The sequence below is a fragment of the Chenopodium quinoa genome, unplaced genomic scaffold (genome assembly GCF_001683475.1).
Source record: "Chenopodium quinoa cultivar QQ74 unplaced genomic scaffold, ASM168347v1, whole genome shotgun sequence".
NCBI lineage: Eukaryota > Viridiplantae > Streptophyta > Magnoliopsida > Caryophyllales > Amaranthaceae > Chenopodium > Chenopodium quinoa.
This window is the reverse complement of record NW_018744757.1, coordinates 816,361-841,108: the sequence shown is the minus strand read 5'-3', so window position 1 is coordinate 841,108 and position 24,748 is coordinate 816,361.

Sequence of the window (24,748 nt, the reverse complement as noted above, 5' to 3'; positions counted from 1 at the left end):
AATTGCTTTATTTTGATGAAATGGAGCAAAAAACATAGAAATTAGCTTCTTTTATGTCATTTAAAGTCATATTCACTTATAAATATGTAATTATGATATGGTTTGAGAAATAATAAGTTCATAAGTTTAGAAATAAAGAAAATGGGCATGTGAGAAGCCATTCTGCCGAGTAAGTTGAGAAAAAAAAAATTTGGCTCAAATTTTTTTTTAAAAAAAATATGCAACTTCCGCCGAGGCCGGAACACTCGAGGGAGCCTCCCCGGCTGCCGAAATAGCGAAGGCAGCCCCTGCCAAGGCCAAACAGCGCCGACAGCCGCCTGTTGAGGCTGCAGCAGCCCAGGCAGGCTGCAGCCGAGGCTGAGGCAGCCCAGGTAGCCGCTGCAAGGGGTGCAGCAGCCCAGGTAGCCGCTACCGGGGGTGCAGCAGCCCTTACAGCCGTTGCCGCTGCACCCCTTGCAGCAGCTTCCAGGGGTGCAGCAGCCCCTGCAGCGGCTGCTTGGGGTGCTCCAGGCAGCCAGGCGATTCTGATGCCGGAGCAGCCCCGGTAGCGGCTGACAAGTCCGAAGCGGCCCGGGCAGCAGCTATCGAGGTCGGAGCTTCCCGGGCAGCGGCTGCCGAGGCTCGAGCTGCACGGGCAGCCGCTCTGGATGCCGGAGCAGCGCAGGGAGCACTTGCCGAGGCTGCCGCTACCTCGGCATCGGAGATGGGGGCCAGGGAGTCGTGCTATTTCGGCGGTTTTATTTTCCGAGGTGTAGTAAGAGAGTGTCTAACGGTTATTTAACAATTAAAAAATTGAGAAATAAATAAATTACCTCCTTAATCAAGTTGACCTACGCACGTGGGCAATCAACGAAGCTACCTATTATTTTCCAAAGCTTTGTTATCTCAACCTCCTCTATCGGTACGGGTAGTGGGATGTCTTCGAAACCCTCAACCACCGAATTGATCCCAACCGAGTAATGATGTGGCCCCGCCGTAGCACCGGTCGTCTCTTGGGCACTACCATACGCCACGAAACTCAACTCCATACTATTGGCATGCCCCGGGGCTAGAAGTGTACATCGGGTGTCTTCCTAAGCAAGTACAAAAAGAAGATAGTTAAATAAGTCTTTTACTAAAGCAAAGATAATATAACGAAATTCATTAGGGTAGAGGGTTACAAATCACTTGTAACTCTAGATATTCATGCGGTGTTGGATTATCAAGCTCCCTCGAGTCCACATGTGTAGGAGTAGGAACCTGCAACAGTACATCAATCATGCAACCTCAGATCTCAATTAACTTAGTATTTTAAAACATTTAATAACCCAATTGAAATTACCTTAGGTGGCACATCTTCACCACGTATCTCATCTCCTCCATGTCTATCACCTTCTCCTTGTCTTTTTGGTTGAGAACATGAGTCGACCGGTGTACTCGCGAGGAACGGCAAAGTCGGTAAGTTCATCTGCTTCGCCCAAGCATTGAATTCACCTACTAACTCGTTGCGTACTTGTTCCTTAATTGATGCCACCTTGGCATCCAACTCCTCCGGTGAGTTAACAGTGGCTCGAGATCTACCCGATTTCGTGTATTCTGGACCCATCACCTTTTGCCATCCAAGCAATGACCCTCCCAAACCTACTACTCGCCTTGGATGGTATGACCTTCTTAAAGCCATGATGAAAGGGTCATTCTCCGCACTTGGTTTAAATTTTCCCTCCACCATCTCTTGAGTGTGCTGAAGCCGTTGCAAAAGGAAAAAGGATGTCCGTAAGATAGTTAATACTTTTTATAGTGATTTTGATGCAAAAGTGACTTAACTTACAAGCTTATCTGCCATTTTTTTGGTTTCCGGGTCCTTGATGACCCATTTTCCGGTTTCCTTATCAAAAGTATGGAGAGAACAAAAGAAATCACCAGCACGACTCACCAAAGTAGTGATCCTGGAACTGAGGGTTCCTTCGATGCCTCTAGAAGCAATTTAGGGTATAAACCCTTATCGATCCACTCAGGTCTCTTTTCCGCAAATTTCTTAAGCCTCATACGATGGACTTACTCCTTCATCTCTGCATTCTTTTTATTTTGCTCTCGAAGTTCCTACATAAAAACAAATGTTAGTATCATTGCTACAAAAAGAGTCAAGCTATTATTCAATTGAGATCTGATTTACACAAACTTACAATGGCTTTCTTTTGAGTCTTCATTCTAACGAACTCTTCCCAGTCTTCTTTTGACACGGTCGGCCATTTTTGGCACGGGAGAAGGTCATCATCATCAACTTTCTTTTTCTTTGATTTCTTCTTCTTCTTGTAGATCCATCCATTAGTTAAGTTGGTCTTAAAGCCTCTGAATCTTTCCGCTAATAAATATTCAAACACCCTTCTCTTCTAGGGATCATTAGGAATAGAAAACAACCTCTGCAAGAACAAAAAAACCAATTATTAGTTTCTATTTACTAACAACCATAAGGTTAAGGTTTCTTAAATTGTCTAAATGTGCCAAAAACACACTTACCCTTGTTTCATCCCAAAAGGTTTGAATCAAACCCGGAGGTACTTGCCGCATTACAAGTGTAATGGGGATTTTATGCGCACACATGCCAAGCTAATTAGCATATTGTCGACGCCATTTGGCCCCGGGTTGGCTGTTGTTGTCATACTCCATGACCATGGGACCGTCCGGTTTCTTAAAACTTTTCGTCGGACCCCTTCCCTTTCTTTGAGCCGGTGCCTTTACCCCTTTTCCACCACCTATGTTGTTTTTATCTTGTCCTTAGCCATGAGTTTCAGGAGTCGGGTTCTCACCAACAATCTTACATGCTGTATTTTCAATAGGCGGTGCACGTTAAGCTGAAATTTCAAATTCTTCAAGCCTACGCTCAAACTCATCTTGAGCCTAATCCTCTAGCTCACCCAATTCATCCTCCTTTTTCACATCATAAGGCTCATACTCGTAATCGTCCTCATACTCATCATCGTCAATGTCCTCTACACAATGAGGGTTATGATCGTCCTCCATGAGATATAAGCACCTGTCAAAGCAATCATAAAACAATATTAGTGTATAGTACAGTATGAATGCAAATGAGTACACTTAGGCAATTTAAAAATAAAAACATATTAAATATAATTAATATGGGTTGTTAGAACGAATAAATATTAGTTCATACACAAAACAAAGGACTTGGGCTAAGTAGAAGCTCATTTAAGCCATTTTCACCTACTAATGTCCTATAACCTTGTATATGCATGATAACGAGTACACTTAGGGAATTTCAAACTACAAACATGTTAAATATAATGAATATGGGTTGTTAAAGTGATTGAATGTTAGTTTATACACAAAACAAAGGAATTGGGTTAAGTAAAAGCTCATTTAAGCCATTTTCACCTTCTTACGGTCCTATAACCTTGTATATGCATGATAATGAGTACACTTAGGCAATTTCAAACTATAAACATGTTAAATATAATGAATATGAGTTCATAGAATGATTAAATGTTAGTTCATACACAAAACAAAGGAATCGGGTTAAGTAGAAGGTCATTTAAGCCATTTTCACCTACTTATGGTCCTATAACCTTGTATATGCATGATAATGAGTACACGTTGGCAATTTCAAATTAGAAACATGTTAGTTTATATACAAAACAAAGGATTTGGGACAAATACAAGCTCATTTATGCCATTTATGGTCATTTTTTCCTACTTATGCTCCTATATACATGATAACTAAACTATATTTGCAATGAAACCATTACTAACTTTTAATCATACTACTTCAATCTAAAATTCCTTCGTTGTGATCTTATCGCATATAACCTGCTTTGTTGTCTATGTCATTTAGTATAACGGGTCTAAGAATAGCGAAAGGTGCAGAATCATCAAACGCATCATATTCTTCCTCATCCTCAACATCTCCAATGCCTAGGATTCTTCTTTTGCCAGCTAGCACTATAGACCATTTTGAATCGACTAGGTCAGTTATGTAGAACACTTGCTTAGCTTGAGATGCAAGGATAAATGGTTCCGCACTATCATTCAAGTGGCCAAGATCTACAAGAGTAAAGTCCTCATATTTGACGTTATGCTTGATATTATCAACCCACTTACACTTGAAAAGAGCAACCGTGAAGTTACAATAATCAAGCTCCCATATTTCTTGAATTCAGCCATAGTATGACAACTCTGCATCGACAGGTGATTTATCCTTAGCACTTGCAAACTCCCTTGACGATGCCACAAGCGTTACACCACTGTTTTGGGTAGAGGAAGATTTCAAATCACGACCCTCGGTCCAAAAAGTGTACCCATTGATGTCATATCCCTCAAATGAACGAACATCATCCTTAGGACCGTACGCAAGCCACCGTACTGTATCGGTCACATAAGTATTATCCAATCGACTCATTACTCGACCACTAAACCAATTAACAAACCTCTTATTATGCAACTGCATAAGTGCCCTTTCACCTTTAGATGGAAATTCATCACGCAAACTAGCCATGTGCTCATCTAAATATGGGTGCACATCTGAAACATGGTGCAACACATAAAGGTGTGCTTGTAAGAACTTATCTCAGTCAGGTGACATTCTTTTCGACCAAATTGTGCCATGACCATCAAGTCTACCTTCATGTCTAGAAGTAGGAAGACAAATAGGTTGAGCAAGGCCTATGTAGTCCTCCACAAAGTTACCTATCTCCTCACCCACGGTCCCTTACATCATACTTCCTTCAAGGTGAGCCCGGTTCCGTACTTTATCTTGTAATGTACCCATGTGTCGTTCAAAAGGGTAGCACCACCTCATGAACACTGGACCACACAACTTAATCTCATGCACCAAATGAAGAACTAGATGAACCATTATGTCCAAAAATGAGGGTGGGAAATACATCTCAAATTTGCACAAAGTCACAATATCATATACTTGCAAAGCATCTAGTGTACAAGGATCAAGCACTTTGCTACAAATTGTATTGAAAAGGAACAAAGGCTTGTAATCTCTTCCCTCACGTGCTATGGTAGAATACCACAGATTGCAATTGGTAGGAATACTTGCATCATAATGTGACAATAATGGGATTTCATACTTGTTAGCTTCAATTCTCCATTCAAGGTTACAAATATTTTCATGTTAGATGAGTACCCTGATGGAACCTTAATGTCGTACGGACATGCACAAAACATACGTTTCTGTACCCTTGACAATGTATAGAAAGCCAGGGGTAAATAATTCTTTTCATCCTTCCCTTTACCCTCAACTTTCTTCTTTGACGCATCTTTGGCCTTTCCCTTTCCCTTGCTCTTCTCCTTCCCTTTTTTCGAAACATTTTCATCTTCTTTTCTCGGTTCCTTCCCCTTTCTAACCTTTTCTTAAGGCCACAATTCTGGATGAATCCCCATCTCTTTTAAATCTAACCGTGCACCCTTTCCGTCCTTTGTTTTGCCTTGGATATTAAAAAGCGTTGCCAAAAGAGCATCACACACATTCTTCTCTATATGTATCACATCAAGACAGTGCCTAACGTCATGTTCTCTTCAGTACGGAAGCTTCCAAAAGATTGATTCTTTCTTAAACAAAGCAGTTGAGAACACTGTTTTTTTTTTTTCTGATTTTCCAAACACCATTCGTATCCCTTTCACACGAGCACAAATCTCAGCACCAGTCAATGGTCTAGGAGAAGTATCCTCTTCCATTGTTCCATCGAAAGCCTTTTTCTGCCTACGGTATGGGTGATCACGCCTAAGGAACCTTCGATCCCGCAAGTAGACATCTTTGCGAGAATGAGTAAGGTATACGCTTGATGTGTCATCAATACATATATGGCATGCTTTTTTCCCTTTGACCTTGTACCCACACAAGTTTCCATATGCAGGGAAGTCATTATAGTCCACATAAGGCCTGCACGCAATGTGAACATCTCGTGCTGATGAGTATCGAAAATTGAAACCCCTTCGTCCCACATCTTTCTCAAGTTGTCAATAAGCGGCCCAAGGTAAACATCTATGTCGTTTGCAGGTTTCCTAGGCCCCGTTGTTAGCAATTAAACCATTACATACTTACGTTTCATGCACAGCTAATGAGGCAAATTATAAATCACTAAAAGTACCAGCCATGTGTTGTGTTGGGTACTAAGAGTGCCAAATGGATTCATCCCGTCCGTGCACAACCCAAGCCTTCAATTTCTGACTTCATCACCAAATTTCTCAAACTTCAAATAAATGTTTTTCCACTGTGGAGAGTCAGCTGGATGCTTCAGCATTATGTTTTTCTTTCTTCCCTCTGCATGCCACCTCAAGTTTTAAGCGTCTTTTTATATTGAGAACAAATGCTTAAACCTTGGAATAATGGGAAGATACCACAACACCTTAGCAGGAGGTCCCTTAGTACCCGGATTGCAACTCATGCGGTTGTAACGCGACCGCTTGCATCGTGGACACTCCTGCAATTGTTCATACTCATTTCCATACAGAATACAGTCATTAGGACATGCATGTATCTTCTTATACTCCAAACCAAAGGGACACATGAGCTTCTTTGCGTAATAGCAAGACTTAGGAATTTCATTCCCATCGGGCAACATATCACTTAATGCGGTCAACAAAGAAGTAAAACTAATGTCCGTCCACTCATGCTTTGACTTAATGTTGAAAAGTGTTAGCACGGCCGATAGTTTGGAGTATTATTTACACCCTGGATATAAAGGCTTTTTGGAAGCCTCTGATAATAACTCAAACACTCAACCTTCAACACCATGCAACATCTCATTGATCCACTTGTTCATCCTCGACCTCATCCGCCTGATCATCATCGGCTCCATCCTCACCATTATCAACAATATAGTCATCATTCTCTTATTCCTCGTCCACATGATTCTCATTTCTTCTAACACGCACATCATTCCGATCAAGATCCCCACTGTACTCTCCACTTTCTCCGTACCAAATCCACACATGGTATAAATGCCTAAATGATATGTGTCATTTATGTCGCTATTTTTAGGAGTTTTCTAGTTAGTTTTTCATAGTTTATATATCTTTTTACTTGGTTTAATAATGTTTTACTACATTTGTCATGTTTGTGTGTGAAATGTCGTTATTGCTCAATTTTGGCTTTTCTTGCATATTTTGGTGGCTTATGACATTAGATTAAACTTTATTGGTTTACTTTTATGTTTAGGAACACTTGAATAAGTTCATTGATCAAGATTGAAGAAATATAAAACATAAAAGAACAAGTAATGAAGAAACGTGCACTTGATTTGCTAAGATCATACTTCAAATGCCTATATATTTTGACCTACAAAATATTTTGTGGCGATTCTAATTGGAGATGAAAGATTATCTCGAGGGCTTTCCAACGACAGGTCTTATGCCCGATTCCAATATAAAACGTGGGAAATATGCTCATTTGAAGCTGAGCAGTTTGCCTAGTCCGAGAGGAGCGAGCGCGCACCTTTGAGGAGCGCTTGCTCCAAACTTTCTGGAACGATTCTGCCATATTTTTCTGCAGCTAGGAGCACCCGTGCACAAAATTTGAGCGCCCGCTCCTCTACGCGCTGCTCGACTTGCTGCGGAGCTTCCTAGGCAATTTAGTAAGGGATTTAAATAGATTTTTTGCTCATTTTAGAGGGGGGAATTCATTTTTTCAGTAGTTTTAGGTTAGTTTTAGGTTTTTAGAGAGAGAAACTCTCAAATTTTGGAGAGAGAAAGTGAGAAACACAATGGTTTACATGGATTTTGGATAATCAAAGGAGGAATTTGATGATTTAAAGATCTCCATCTTATATCAATGAGCATTCTTACTCTATTTTCTCTTTATGCCTTCTTTAATTGCTTTATTAATCATGTTTGACTAGATTTCCTTCTACTAGGTGTTGAGTGGAACTTTGTAATGGTTAATTGAGTTATTTGAGATAAATTTGATGATAATTGTGTGATTAAATTGATTGAATTGATGATGGCGTGTTGTTTGTTTAAGATTGGTTTGATCTCCCATGATAGCAAACTTGATTGTATATTAGTTCTAGTTTGACATGAATTAGAATTTATATATTTGATTGCATTTTGGGTAAATTTCTTTTATGCACCTTGATTGTATATTAGGCTAGGAATTTGAGAGATTGCTCTTGAGTGTAATTAATTCCCATTTTAATTCTTTCTTTGCATGATTTATTATCAATTGGATTCTCATTAACTTGTTAATTGTTCAAAGTGGATCTTTTCCCCTAGTAGACTTTATAATATCTTGGTCTTTGTATGTGTGTTAGTGTAGTTGTAGTGTACAATATCCATAAACCGAATTTGGCGTAGCTTAAGCATTAGATCGAGAACAATCTAACATCACCGTTCCTTGTGGTTCGACTCCGAACTTACCACCAGACTTGTTTAGGGGTTAGTTTAGGATTATAATAAATTTTGTTTGGTCGTGAGGAGGTTAGTCAACGATCTAATTTCTCCGCGCTCACTAAACCCACGACATAATACATGATCTCTAATGATTTCAACACTATCGACCACATTCACATTATTACAATCAACACAAGGACAATAAAGGCCTTTTCCACCCAATTTGCGTTGATAAGATAAAGCCCTCTTGCAAAACTCTTGAACCCCATTCCAAAATTCCAATTTATCGCGTCTACCATACATCCAACCACAATCCTTCTCTATTTAGTAAATTGTCTCTAAACATATATAGCAACATATAGTGAATAATGTGTAATTGCTACATATTTTATGTAAATCAAATTCAAGTACAAAACGTGAATATACCATTCATATAGTGAAAAAATGCATGTTTCCAAAGGGTCCTTATCACTCCAACCTAACCCATCCTTGAATGTCTACTCTCACTAGTGAATGTACGTCAACTTTCCAATTTTAAGGAAAATCCGGCAGCATTTCCCCTCTAGTTCTCCAAGTACAGGATGTATATAATTAATTACCCACATATGTCCCTAAAGAACATAGTGAGGAAATGGTAAGCCAAGATGTTCCTCAAAATCGAAAAGAAAACATACATTCACCACCTAAGTGAGAGTACACATTTAAGAACAGTCCCAACGGGGGACTATTCAAGAATTTCTCCTTATGAGAAAGCCTTGAACGGGTATCTAGGCATATGATGATGCAAGTATTCTATATATTGATGTATTTATTTTCAATTAAACAATGCACAAGTTGCAATTTCATGAATAAACTTTTATTAAGTGGATAAAAAGAAAGAAATATAGCTAAGTAAAGTTAATAAGTCATACCAATATAGCAAGTACCCACTTGAGCTCAATATGTAGTCCTCAAGCTAAACACGTGCTTCAATTCACATATGAATCTATATATTAAAAAACAAAAAACAAAAAACAAAAATTAGGTTAAATATTATGTATGTACTATTTCTTTCTTATAACATGTCAATTCACTAATTTATTTCTAAGCTAAAACACATCATTCATCAAACTAATAATTGCTAAACTATGTATTCACTACTTTGTTCAAAATTCATTTTATTTATTCAAAATTGCTAAACTAACAAGGTTACTAATCTCTAATTTTTTCAAAATTAGCCATACAAAACAACTTAAAATTAACCATTAAAACATTTCAAAATTCAACTAATTTAGTGACAAGGTTACTAATCTCTAATTTATTCAAAAACCATCAAAACAACTTTAAATTAACCATTTAAACATTCCAAAATTCAACTAATTTAATACCAAGGTTTCCGATCTCTAATTTATTCAAAATTACCCATCAAAACAACTTAAAACTAACCATTATAACAAACCAAATTTCAACTAATTAAGTAACAAGGCTAATATTCTCTACTTTATTCAAAATTACACATCAAAATAAATTAAATTAACCATTAAAACATACTAATATCCATCTAAATGAGTAACAAGGTTACTAAGTTTTAATATTTTCACAATTTCCCAATAAAAAAACCAGTAATTGAAACAAATTGAAGTAAAATTATATTCTAACCTAAATTTTAATTTTCCTAACAATTCTTGTAGTTTAATGTAGCTTGAAGGGAGGAGAGAAGGAGTAGTAGCTGTGGTCGGTGGTGCGGTGGCTCAGCGGCGACCTTAAGGGCGGTGGCGCGGCCATGGAATGAAGAGGGAAAAGAAGAGATGAGGTCAGTGGAGGGGGTTGAGCTGAGGGGAGAAATCACGATAGGGGAAAAAGAGAAGGGCAGGGGTGGCGGCGGTGATGGTGGCCGGCAACGGTGGCGGCAAGAGTGCAAGTGAGGTGAGGGGTTTCGCAGGTGAGGGCTTGCAGGAATCGAACAATTAAGAGAGAAGAGAATTGAAGCAGCCAAAATGAATGAAATAGAAAGAGAAGGAAGAAGGAAAAGAGGCGGGGTTTTTTTTTTTTAAAATGGCACCGGTTCAAACCGGTGCCCTTTGCATTTTTGGCACAGGTTTGGGCTGAATCGGTGCCATTGCTCTTGGTTTAAAATCCCACCCATTTCTAGACCGGTTTTGGCCACCGGTTTGGCCTGAACCGGTGCCATTTAGGGGCTGCCTGTTGTTATTTTTCTACTAGTGTAAGGTTTGTTGTATGAGTGAACGAGTTTTATCCGGATTTCATATGTAATATTTCTTAAGGCGATAAATGTTTATTAATTGGCGAATTTCATCTCCTCCAATACCCATTAATCTGACGGCTCCTCCTAATAAGATTTCAATTATGCGGTAGGGACCTATCCAATTAGGTTTGAATTTCCCTCTTGGATCGGTTGGTGGACCCCAAACCTCCTCTAGTACAAAGTCACCTTTTTTTAATATTTCTAGGTTTTACCCATTTATTAAAATTACACGCAATGCGCCTTTGGTAGACATGTACATGATGCAAAGCTCTTAATCGTTGTTTATCGAGGAATAAAAGCTTTTCATACCTCGCTCTTACCCATTTAGCTTCCGGTAGCTTACTTTCAAGTACGATGCATAGGGATGGTATTTCCAGTTTGACTGGTTGAACTGCGTCCATTCCGAAAACTAAAGAGTATGGAGTTACCCCTATTGATGTTCGTATAGACGTTCTATAACCCCATAATGCGAAGTGTAGTTTATTCGGCCAGTCTTTGTAATTTTCTGCCATTTTCTTAATGATGACTGTTATGTTTTTATTTGCCGACTCTACAGCTCCATTCATTTGAGGTCTATATGGGGATGAGTGAAGATGTTTTACTTTATAATTAGTTAAAAGGGTCTCGACTTCATCTTTGAATTGAGATCCTTGATCAGTAATTAGTTCATGTGGAACTCCATATCTACAAATTATGTTTCGTTCGAGAAACTTTGCGACATGTTTAGAATTGATATTCACGTAAGAAGCAGCCTCAATCCATTTAGTAAAGTAATCAATGGCAAATAATATGTAATCGTGCCCTCCTGATCCTGTTGGAGAGACCTTTCCAATTATGTCAATTCCCCAAGTCGAAAAAGGGCAAGGGGAAGTGAGATTGTATAGTTCGCATGGTGGAAGGTGTTGTATATTAGCGAACATTTGGCACTGTGGACACTTTTTAAGATATTGTATGCAATCATGTTCCATAGTGGACCAATATTACCCTTGCCGTGAAATTATTTTTGAAAGCATTTTTCCATTCATGTGAGGTCCACAAACACCTTTGTGAGTATTTTCCATAAGGCGTGTGGCTTCCGGTTGGCCTATACATAATAAGCTTTGATCATTAGTTCCTTTTTTGTATAATTGACCATTTATTAGACCATATTGGGCCGCAAGTGTTCGTAAGGCTCGTTGGTCTTTCAATGAAGTATTTTCGGGATATGTGCCATCAGTAATATATTGGAGGATATGATCATACCAAGGATTTTCTCCTTCAATGTCATTTATTTCATCTATTAAGTTACAATACGCTGGTTCTTCTCTTCTATCAACGCATAATGGCATCATATTTAAGTGATCTGGAATGTTTACCATTGAGGATAATATTTCTAGCGCATAGGCAAATTGATTGTCATCCCTTGGGAGATATTTAAAATCATTATGTTCAAAATGCTCGACGAGTTGCTCTATGTGTGCTTTGTATAATATCATTGTGGAGTTCTTTATTTTCCATTGTTTTAATATATGATTTATAATCAAACTGGAGTCTTCATATACCTCTAATTTTTGCACACCTATGCTAGCTGCTGCTTCTAATTTAACAGAGATTAGAGTATGTGCTCCCTTTGGACTTATGAGTAACACTCCTATGCTACATCCTTTTTTATTGGACGCACTGTCAAAGTATATTACCCATTTGTCATCTTGTGTCATGAGAATCTCTTCATCTGGAAGATGAGTAGTTTCTACATGACTTGTTTGAATTGGATGTTGTCCTAGGAAGTCGAAAATTACTTTTCCTTTCATTGATTTTTCAGGAATATATTTTAGCTCAAATTTAGCCAACATCACCAACCACTAGATATCCTTCCTTGTATGTGTGGTTGTTCAAACAAATAATTTATCGGATTTTGTTGAGAAATCACATGAGTAGTGTGTGGTAACATATAATGTCGTAACTTTTTGGTTGCCCACACTAATGCTAGGCTTGTCTTTTCCAAAGTGCTATATTTTATTTTGTATTGGATGAATTTTTTTGCTTATATAATATATTACACGTTCGACTTTTTCTTCCTCTTTTGCTAACATGGCGCCTGTGGCTGTGTCTGTAACTGTAATGTATAACCTAAGAGGTAGTTTGGGTACTGGTGGTGCTAAAATTGGTGGACTATTGAGATAATCTTTGATTTTCTCAAAGGCCTTTTGGCATTGATTGTCCCATTCATGTTTCTCCTCTTTTTTCAATTTTTTAAATATTGGCTCATAGGTCATAGTCAATTTGTTGATAAATCGACTAATGTATTGTAACTGACCAAGGAATCCCCTAATTTCATTTTCTATTTGAGGGTGAGGCATGTCAACAATTGCCTTTATTTTAGAGGGATCTATCTCGATGCCACGTGTGCTTACTACGTATCCGAGTAACTTGCCGGAAGTGACTCTGAAGGCGCACTTTTGTGGATTCAATCGCATTTTATATTCTTTTATGCGAGTGAAAAATTTGCATAAAGCTTTTATATGTCCCATTATATATTTGGACTTCACTATCATATCATCCACATATACTTCTATTTATTTATGCATCATATCATGCAAGAGAGTCGTAGTCGTTCTTTGGTACGTAGCTCCTGCATTTTTTAAACCAAATGGCATAACTAGGTAGCAATACGTACCCCAAGGGATAATAAAGCATGTATTTTCTTCATCTTCTTTTGCCCTTAAAATTTTATTGTAACTTGCGTATCCATCCATAAAGGATAACATCGCATGTTCAGCCGTGTTATCTACCAATATATCAATATGTGGTAGAGGAAAATTGTCTTTAGGGCTAGCTTTATTAAGATCCCTAAAGTTGACACACATACGAACTTGTCCATCCTTTTTAAGGACTGGAATGATGTTCGCTACCCATTCTGGGTAATTGCATACGCGAATAAAACAGGCGTCCAACTGTTTTTGTATTTCTTCTTTTTATTTTTAATGCGACATCAAGTTTTATTCATCGAAGTTTTTGTTTTACTGGTTTAGAAGTAGGGTCCAAGTGAATGGTATGTTCCGCGATTTCCTTATCTATTCCAGGCATGTACTTGTATGACCAAGCGAACACGTCTTCGAATTCTTTGAGCGTCGATATGAGGGTCGATCGCTCTTCCGGATTTAGAGTTAAGCTAATTTTGACTTCTCTCTTTTTTTCATTAGTTCCTATATTAACTATTTCAGTTTCTTCAACAATAGGGACTTATTTTTCTCGTTCATTCATTAATTCAACCAATTTATTAATGTTATCATCTTCATTAAATTGATTGTTAGAGTATTCGAAAAATTCAAGAGAAGGCATATACTCGGAAAGAGAGCTCATATTATTAAAATCAAAAGAGATTACATCAAGAGAAGAATCCTTTTTGGGATCTTTGTCCTTAGAACAAGAAAATAAAGACTCAGTAATGGCCACAAGGCCTAGATTTTCAGCTTCCCTAGAGTCTACAATAGATTCGTCGTCTGATTCTTCAAACATCTTCCCTTCGCCTGTGACGATCTCCAGTTTATCGCCTTTGTGATTGATCCATTTGAAAGATTTCCTTCATCCATGCTCAAAAGTTTCGTTTGAAGGGTAGATCAACGAGGTTGGGTTAAAGGCTTCATCTTGAATGGCGTTTTGATTGGTCATTGTTGCGACATGATTTTGCTCTAGTCCAAATAGCAAGTTAAATGCTTGCCCATCAGAGCACCCTAGAGTTGGGTGTTTTGATTTAACGATACTAAGATCGTCATCCAAGAAGTACCAATCATGAAATATATCAGATCCAGGCTTCTTGATTCCTTCCAAAACTAAGGGTTCTGGAAAGTCGTAGCATGGGTAATTTTCTCCCTCCCTAATGAATCGTCCATTAAGGGTTTGTTGATAGGATGGGAGTAAAGTGATTATCCCTTTCTTATTATTGTCTCTACGTGCTTTGTTTTTGGCATCGTGAGACTTCAATTCTTCTTTGGTTGTTTTATATCCCAATCCAAAGGAGAAGCTTTTCTTTAGGATAGGAAGTAAGAGAGATTTCTTCATTCCTATTCCCAAAGGCATCCCAACAAAGTAACTACTCTTAAGCAAGATGTTGTTTACTATCCGAGTGGAATATGGATCAAGCTTGAATGGTTCTTCCAAGTCTTCTTCCATTTCGATTGTGAAGATTGGCTCCACGGAAAATCCCCATATGTCCTCTTCATCATTATCATGGTTTATTTCTAAGAGTGATTGAACATTAATTGCTATTTTGAGTGGAGAAGCATGTATAGTCATAGGAAGCCCTTAACAGTTCAACCTAATCATTTGATGAAGTGAGGATGGTATTACACCAAGCTCGTGTATCCATGGACATCCAAGTAAAAGGTTGAATGTAGGTTTTATGTCCATAACATGGAATTCAACCATCTTTTGAATTGGGCCTATGGTAATTGGTAGCTTAACAGTTCCACACACCGATCTTCTCGAATTTTCATAGGCCTTTATTCTTTGTTGTGTTGATTGGAAATCTTTTTCTGGATTTAAGCCTAAGTATTTTGCCGTTTGTAATGAGCATACGTTTACAGCCGACCCATTGTCTACCAAAGGTTGAGGGATGTTGTGTCCCTTGCATCCCACAGTTAAATATAACGCATTGTTGTGGGTAAGGTCCTTTAAAGGCAAATCATCATTAGTGAAAACGATTGACTTGTCGGATTTCTCGCTAGTAAGCAGCAAGCTAATAATATCCTGAGGGGTTGTGTCTCTACTTAAAAATAAGGCAGTTATAGCGTTCATGAGACAATTCCTATGTTTTTTAGAAGTACTTAGGAGTTCCCAAATGCTAACATTCGACTTGGATTGGCGAAGTTGTTTGACCAATGGATTTTCCACCTCAAGTGGAGGTGGTATTGTATTTTGTGTTTGACCTTGAGTTTGATTTTGTGTGGTCGAAGATCCATTTGGTGGTGGTGTTTGGTAGATTCGCCCAGAACGAGTTAAATGATCTATCTCATTTGGGTTAGTCATAGGATTCATAAACCAACTTTCTTCTAGAGGCTTTGGATGTGCCTCCATTTCAAGATGCTCCATGAGTTGTGCTTGATGCCATTGTTCATCCAAGGAGTGATTTGATAAGTCTTGCGATTTCATCAAGAAATGATCCCAATCAAGCGTTCCATTTGTTTCATTTTTCAAACAAGATGGAGGTGGGACGACGGCATACTTAGAGACATATAAGTCTTGAAAGTCGTCGTCCCATAGTCCACATAATTCATTAGTTGCCCCTATGAGTATTGTGGATAGAGTTTCTCCTATGGGTGTGATATAGTTTAAAGAATTGAACGCGTCACTTCCCATATGTTCTTCCTCGATGTGAAATACCCCTAAGGGGGATGCATTATTGTTATGTTTAGGCGTGGGAATTCTCCCATCGTCTACTAAATCTTGTATTTTGTGCTTTAAAACATAGTAACGTTCAGTATCATGTCCAACGCCTCTACGATAAGCACAATAAGCACTACTATTCCATTGAGGAAACCTCTTTTTAGGTGGAGTGGGTGGTGTTGACCCTGTTGGGGCAAGTAAGCCTATTACATATAGTTTTTCTAGAAATTCTTTATAGCTTACAGGAAATGGAGTAAATTTTCTCTCTTTTGTCCATCTTTTCCTAGGATCATCATATCGATTCGTGTTATTGTATTGCGTGGATGTCGTAAATATGCCAATAAAGGATGATGCATTATCATTCCCCTTCTTGTAGTTATTCTTAGGTTGATGATGATAATGAGGTTTGTTTGCTTTTTCCTTAGCAAGATCATCTTCAATCCTAGTAGCCACAGAAAAGACCATTTGAAAAGTGTCTAGACCAAGGTAACGTAGATGTTTGTTGTACTTTTCATGACAATTTTCAATTAATTTTTGTGCTAACTCAAGTTCGGGAGGCCTTTGGGCAAGGTGGGCCGCCTTTTCTCGCCATCTACCATAGAAAGCAAGGAAACCTTCATCGTCGCCTTGCTTAATCATCTCGAGTTCATGTAAAGTTGACTTGAACTCTACGTTACTCTCGTATTGGGTGATGAAAGCCGAAACTACATCATCCCATATTGCTTTGAATTTTGGATCTAGCCCATAATACCACTCTCTTGCGGTTGGGTCTAGTGAAAAAGGGAAAGTCAAAGCATAAAGCTTAGGATCAACTCCCTTTAGTGCCATAGTGCCAGTAAAGCACATTAAATGATTTTGTGGATTATTGGTTACCTTAAATATTGGCAAAGTCCGTAGCTACGAACTTTTCTGGTAAAGAAAGTCCTGGGGGAGGAGCAAACTTTTCTGCGTCAAAGTACTTGTTCCCCATTGTAGAACGAAGAACTAGCTTCTCTAGCGACTTTTCTTTGATGGATAATTGCTCCATCTTTTCTTGTAAGGATAATGCATCAACTTTTTTCTTTTCAGCATTTTCCATCTTCTTAATTCTCCTCTCCTCGGCCTCTTGAGCCTTTTCTTCTCTCATACAAAGAATCTCTTGTTGAAGTTCTTCGACAGTTGTCATTGTTGTTGTACTAGGATTAGTTGTCGAATGAAAGTGGTTTGAAAGGGGTTGATCTTTGGGTGGTATACGTAGAATGCGAGTGGCCGAGGGTCCTCTTTCCCAAGCTTGAAAACCGGACCTAAAGGAGTACGAAAGGATAAGTAAATCGATACTCTTACTTTTAAAGAAGAAAAAAAGAAAAAATGACGCAAAATATACTCAAACGGATAACAACGCCCTTAACAATTCTTCAATGAAGATATTATTCGGACGAGTCAATTTTATTTTTTTTAGGAATCAAAACTGACTCGTCTAGTGGGCGCGCACAAGTTACTTAGTTGCGCGCGGCTGTCGCGCGCAACAAAGTAACTTGCACTGGGAGGGGTCGCGCAACATCTTGAGTTGCGCGCGCCACCTGCTCGTAGTATTTTTTTAATTCGAGCGTTTTTTTAATCGATTTTTTTTATTTGACCCTTTGTATTTTACTTTATTTTTTTATGTTATCCTTTGAATATGGAACTACATAACAAAGAGACAACTTCGTAATTGGGAACCTAGACCAAACTAAAAAAAAAAAAGAAGTCTATCCTAACACGTTGCACATAGTCACATAATCACATAAGCATGTTATAAGTCAAGATTCACGCAATGCCATTCTAAGGTCAAAAAAGGCTTAGGTGTCCAAAGGTACCATACCTTAAGAAACGATGCATAAATCAATAACTCAACGTGTTGACACATGACATCGCCCTCCCAACCTTTTAATGGTGATATGGGTGGGATGATTGTTATTGTTTTTGGGATAGACGCCTAGTGTTGGCGACCCCTAGTCAATGAGTCAATCCCCAATGGTTTAAGTGTGTTGTGCTTATGCATGATGCAATGCTGCTTGTTTGGTTTTTACTTTTGTGCAAAAGGAAGATATTATGCGTTCAAGTCTCACTCTCTAACTAGAGATTATCCAAGTTAATTCTCGTTACAACCCATAGGCAACCTAGTGGTTGATACCTTGGACCATAACTACGAATTAATCATGTAACATCTAAGTCCCCAGCGGAGTCTCCACAGTAACGAAGGTGATCCCATCGTAAGGGGTACTCTCCTTAAATGCCCTTGGCCACTTAAAAGCCTAGGACTTTACACTTGTTAAGGTGTAGTAGGATTTGAATTCCTAACTATTTGGGGGACCTTGAATTAGAATTTATTCTATCATCACACTTTTTTATAAGAAACAAGTAGGAGTCGCCAATGAGTTTTAGAAAAAACTCAAAAACCTCGTTCATGCCTTTCTTCTCTGTCGAGTTCATGGAATAATTAGCACAAATCATAAGTTTACCCATGCCCAAATTGGTCTATAAACTAGAAATGAGTTCGGGAGTGAGGGTACTAAGATAACATTCCTTTTAGAGGGGAATCGTCATCCTAGCCCTAGTACGACCTCTACTAGCTCTTCCTTTTTCACAATTTCATCACCAAACAATATATGCAACGTGATATCTAAAACTATGTTAGTTGATTTTATTTACAAGCATTAATTCACGTAGGAATTACATTGCAAAAGTCGTTATTCTTATTTAATAATATTCGTGAAAGAACAATAAATAAACATGATTTGCCTTGACTTAAGTGATCAACCAACAATTATTTCATTCAATTCTAGTCTTTATTTAACGTAAGATACTATGTTGAATTGATTAATTAATTATTTTAAAAGTGGTCAAACAACACTAATTAATTAATTAAAGTCCTTTTAAACAAGAAAATAAAGGTGAATTAATTAAGTGCTCGGGAATTTACCACTTCTCTTTGCTAGATCTTTGTTTAGAACACTTATGGACATCTTCTTGTTGGGGAACCTCCACCGTAGTAACAAAGTATCGAAAGGGTGAGTGTTTAGGGCAAGAGGGCTAGGTTGCACATATTCACAAATCATTTAGCCAGAGTTTTAGGTTAATTTCTGTCTGTTGAAGCCTCGGTTTAAGCTCTTATTTATAGAGAAGGATAAGGTTTAGGGTTTTGAGCTTTCTGCTGCAGCAGGTATCGCGCGCAACAGATGAAGTTGCATGCGGCAACCCAGCGCAAGTTATAGAGTTGCGCTACTATGTGAAACGCAACTATTGGTCTTGCGCGCTGCTTTATGGTAAGATTATATTTTATATTTTTCGTATAATTTTCGAATAATTACAAATCTTCCGTAGCGCAACTCTAAAAGTTGTGGTGGGTGTCGCGCACAACTAAAATAGTTGCGTGCGGCATCCCAGCGCGACTTTGTGAGATCGCACGGCTTTTTCTGGGGCAACACTAAATTTTAACCTAGGCGCTCCTAAATCCGTCATTATTAGGGTTTAAGCACGGGCTTAAGCCTAATTATGATCGGGTTTAGGTAATTGGACCTTTGTTTTGACTTTTCTTTAATTTGGGCTAGTCTTTTGTGTTTTGTGGCTTAACCAGTTATCCATAAGTATTCTTCACTTTGATCCAACACGAAGATGGCTTTATTTATTGTCATTGCACTTCCTGTAGGGACAGGAGGCCAAAAGTAGATGTCTACACTAACATACATTCAATATGTTAACCTCTAATCCGGTTTAATCTATGTTGGTTGAATATTAATGCCCAAACAAATCTATTATTGGAGATCATTTGAATTATAATCATATTAGCCTAAACAATATTATTAATTATCTTATTAACCGTGATTACAAGTACAAATTCCCTTTAATCCTGCAAGAGAGCACGTGATCAAGAAATAACAATAATATCAAGAAACATAATAACAACAATCATCATAATAATACCAATCTCATCAAAACATAATAACAACAAGATCCCTGGCATGATACTAAAAAGATTAATAACAAATCCTAACATGTCACTAAACATTAAAAGATCAAAGCTTTAACCCTTGCATGATACTAACGTGTTAGATGAAAGAATACGAAGCGACCCTAAACATGATACTAGAAAGCAATAAAAGCATCCTAACATGATACTTTGAATAATAACAATCAAAGCACGATTTCTATATCAATATAAGAGTAAAATTACTTACTTCGATGCCTCATATATCTTTCTCATAACAAAATACACGCGTTAGTAACTTCAATGAAAATATTAAATCAAACAATTAATTAATCAAAATAGAGATTTGGGACCAAGCCAAACCCTAAAAAATTATCAACATTTCACGTTTAGGGTGAAGCCAACTTTGAACTTGGCTAGGGGTGTCTAGAACTTGTGAATGCGGAATTTTGTAAAAAGAAAAGTTTAGAAAGAGGGAGAAGAGTAAGCTATTGCCTGAGAGAAATTATTCATGATTGTTGATGAATGTGAATCTTGATCATTGAAAACGGGGAAATGCGACTCTATTTTTAAAGAAAATAGTCTGGAAACGATAGAAAAGAATTAGAATTTGAATCGGAATAAAACTGGCTCCTGTCGCCACCGAAAGGATCCAGAGCGAAACGACAACCATCACGCATGGTGACAGGCTCTGTCCCTTTGGCGACAACCTTGTCGTTTGGCGCTGGTTAAAATATAAAATGCGCCTTTGTACGGAATCCAATACTTAATATAATTAAGAAATCAAACTCCATGTTTATTAGTTTTAAATCAGATTTTATCTTAATAAAACACTTATTTTATTTCTAATCAAATTTATTATTTTCTACAAAAATAATTATCAATCCTAACTCTAATAACCTTCTAGACTATTCTAGTAAATTAGAATCAATACTAATAACTTTAGAAATAATAATTAATGGGCCATCCACTAGACCATTGGGCCATAAAACCATTTTACACCCAATTCAGTATTTTGGCTATAACTTCCTCATAAGTCACCAGAATTAGGCTTATAACATATCATTAGAAAGCTCTTTGCGAGCTCGACCAAACTACTCTATTATTGGACCCTTATTATGGACCAAGCTAAATAAGACTAGCTTTCTCCATCAATAGAGTAGATTTTCGAAAAAAGAAAGAAAGATTTATTAAAAGGACTACATCACAAGAATTTTTACACTTTAACTTCGTTCGATAATCAAGCGATGTGAAAAGTATTCATCACTGGGTTTGGTTTTTTGGGATACACAGTTAGGTGTCTACAGCCATTGAGCCTCTCGATCATCGCCAACTTCCTAGAATCTTAGAAAAGCAAACAATCGAAGAGGAAAATGCAAAATAAACTAGAAAAGCAAGAAATGAAAGGAATGGTGTCCTTCGAACAAGTGTACTATTCTGTTAGTGGGTTCAGAATTATTAGAAAGCTAATATATTCAGTTAGGTCATGTGATCATAATGCCTAGGTGGAGGCCGCTTCCGATCAATAATATTAATGCATAATTAATATTACAGCTTAATCTTGACTGAACCCTTTGAGTCACACCCTTAGCAGTAAACGAACCGACTCGACGAATTAATTCAGAAGAAATTAATTCGTCGCCGGAGTATTAAATATTAAGACGTCGGTATTTCGAGTTTGGAGCGTTGAAACCGAGCGTCGGAGAATCTCAAATGTCGAGCAAAAATTTGGGATTTGGCGAGAGGGGAAAATGCTTCAAGTAACAAGTAAAATCCTAGCAACTCGAAAAGCTAGGAAAGCGCGCCTAATAGGAGCGTGTCACGTGGCAACACACATGGCAAAACACCATGTGGAAGCACACATGGCAGCCGCCACGTGGCAGCGTGCTACGTAGGCAGCGCGCCATGGTGGCAGCGCGCCACTGTGGCGACACATGTGGCAAGGGCCGTGGACCCGGGGCGATGGGACATGGATACGGGCCAAAATAAAATGGCCCAACCGAACCCAACTTGGGGCTCAAGGTTGGGTGACACATGGTAGTTCACATTGCATGTGAAATGCCTTGGGGACCATGTGGGAAAGTTGTTCGCACCTAACAATGTGACACTTGTTACTTGTTCCTTGGTTTATTTAACTAAGGATTGAATTCATCAATCTTTCCATGTGGGATCTTTTAATGAAAGTCCCACATTGATGAGTGGAATTCACAAGCTATCCTTCCTTATAAATAGCCAAAGAATGGCATGAGAATTACTTGCTTGAATAGGAGTTCAATAGAGCATTGCATTAGCCAAAACTCTTAAACTCATATAATACTCGGGTTTTGGTCGGACCTCGCTAAGCTCAAGGTAACGGACCTAAAAGTCGCTAGTAGTTTTGCTGGTGGATTTCCGTAGGAGGCTCGCGTATTTTCGGAGCTTAAGCTTTCAAGTAAGAGCCCGACTTTGAGGGTGAAGCACGCTTCAAAGGTAAATTCCGATTTTATCCTTTTATGTTTATTTGTTATGCTTTATGGTTTTATTAATTGCAAGTTGTTCTTTGGGTCAGGGTTGTGTACGCGGTGAGTTGGACTCACTAAACCCCAACAGCTATATCGGAGCCTCGCTCGTTTATTTTTAAAATCATAATATTTTTCAAGGTGTTTTTATGGATTAATTTTTTCTGGTATTAAGTTGCTAATTAGATTAGTAGCTCGTTTTATCTATTTTAACCTCGTATTAGAGCTGTCTTTAGCTCATGAACCCGGATTTTGACCAAAAAATAGTGAACTTTGGGTGGAAAAGGCGTTCTAGAAATTTTTACCCTTTTAGGACTCGGTTTTTAATCAAAAAACGACCAGAAGTGCACTTTTCGAGGGATTTTTTGTTTTTACGAAAATTTTTAAGTCTTTCTAACTTTGAAAATTAATTGCATATACATATTTTATATGCAATTTTAAACCTCTTGAGGCATGATTACTTGGTGGTAATTTTTGTTTGAAAGCTTGGTTTTATTTTTCACATAATTGCAAACTAATTGCATTAAGTGTGAAATTGTTGTTCTTTGAGGCTTCCAAGTACTAAAGATTCCATCTTTAATTATGTTAAGTGATTGAAACTTTAAGTTACTAATTCCATGAATTTTTGTTGAACTTTGTTGATTTTATCATTTTTTATTTGATTGAATTCATAAAGTTTGAAACTTGTAATAGAAATTTGTTTATCTTCATATTGAAAGATATAATTTTTTCAAGGATTCACAAGTATTAAAGTTGGAATCTTTATTGAACTTATGTTCATTTTTCGAACTCCCTTTTATTTTGTCAAAAACTCAAGATTAATTAAATTGATAGTGAGTAATTGCTCTCTTATTTTTGTTGCACCAAGTTAAACCAATTTTATTAAAGAATGGTTCTTAGAAATAATTTTGGTTATATGCACTTGGATGAATTTTTATTTAAGTTAGACTTGTTTAAATTTTCATTTTTGCTCACGAAAGTTAGCTCTAAAATTAATTTAGAATTAATAAATTTTCACCGGAAATTTGGGATTAAAATCCCGAGGCTATGGCACGCAAATTGAGGCAAAGCTTCCTGTGGCTAGCCGGGCTGCCTAGTAGTCCACATGTGGCTGCCAAGGGCATGCTCGATGCGTGCAGCCATGTGCATGGGGTGTGCGAGCGTTTAGTGCATGTATGTGCTTGGTGTTTTTGTGTAAAGGGGCAAGCAGCCTTGGCCTTGTGTCTAGCACCTTGTAACCCGTAGCAAATGCTACTAGGGTGTACCTAGCTAGTGCTACGTGGGGTGGTGAAGGCACGTGCGCCAAGCCATATGGTGCGGGGGTTGTTGGACGTATGTAGTGTGTGAACCACTTGAGTACGGTTGGCTTCGTGTTTGCTTATTTTGCCGTTTGAAATATTTTATTAATGTAATTTGGTTTTAATTATTTTAATAAATTTTAGAGGCTAGGCCTCGGTTTTTGAGCGGCATTGGTAAAATTTATTTTGACAAATTTTGGGTTTTACCGGCTTAATTAATTGGATTAATTTAGTTGGATGCGGAATTTAGTGGGAGCTTCAAATATTAATTGCGCTTATTTATATAATCGGTTAAAACAACTTTGACTTGTTTTAATTAGGCGTGTTAATCGGATTAACCACCTAGATTAGTTACTAGTGCGGGCATGTGTTTTATGCATTGTTACTTGTTTATCGTTGTAAAATGCATGAGCCATTCACAAATAGTGAATGGATGAATGAAATGTATATTCTGTCACAGGTTTTATGAAATGGCAACTAGTGGGGCCTGATTAGGATAGAAAATACGGACTGTGATCCGTGATGTAGTTTTGTAAATCTAAATACGGTCTGCGAACCGTTGAGTATTTTTGTACCTTAATATTTAGATTAGTCCTAATCGTAGATGCTAGTAGTTGCATTTATTTTGGTCAAGTCTTGGAACACGAAGCCATGATGTTGCAAATGAAGACCTTTTGAAGATTAGAAGATCTCAAGGGGTCATGCTAGTTGCCAAATGCATCTCTATTTATGTTTTTCGATATATATTTATGTTTATGCATATGAATTATATGTTAGATGCATGTTTAGGATTTCGAATGTTGTTATGATTAATTTAGTTCACTTAAATCAACCAACATAGAAACCCTAGGTCCCTAAATATTGAGTAAAACTTACAATTCCAAAATAACACTTACCAACCGAACGAGGGTAGTGGTGGGCTACGCCAAAGCGAGGCATCACTAACTCTCCAAGGAACGTAAGGCATACCGGGTATGCAAGTTGGTTTTGGTTGTACTCAACGATATGAGTGATGGAGCCCTAACATGTCGTGGCAAAGTGAATAAATTGTTGAGTGAGCTTA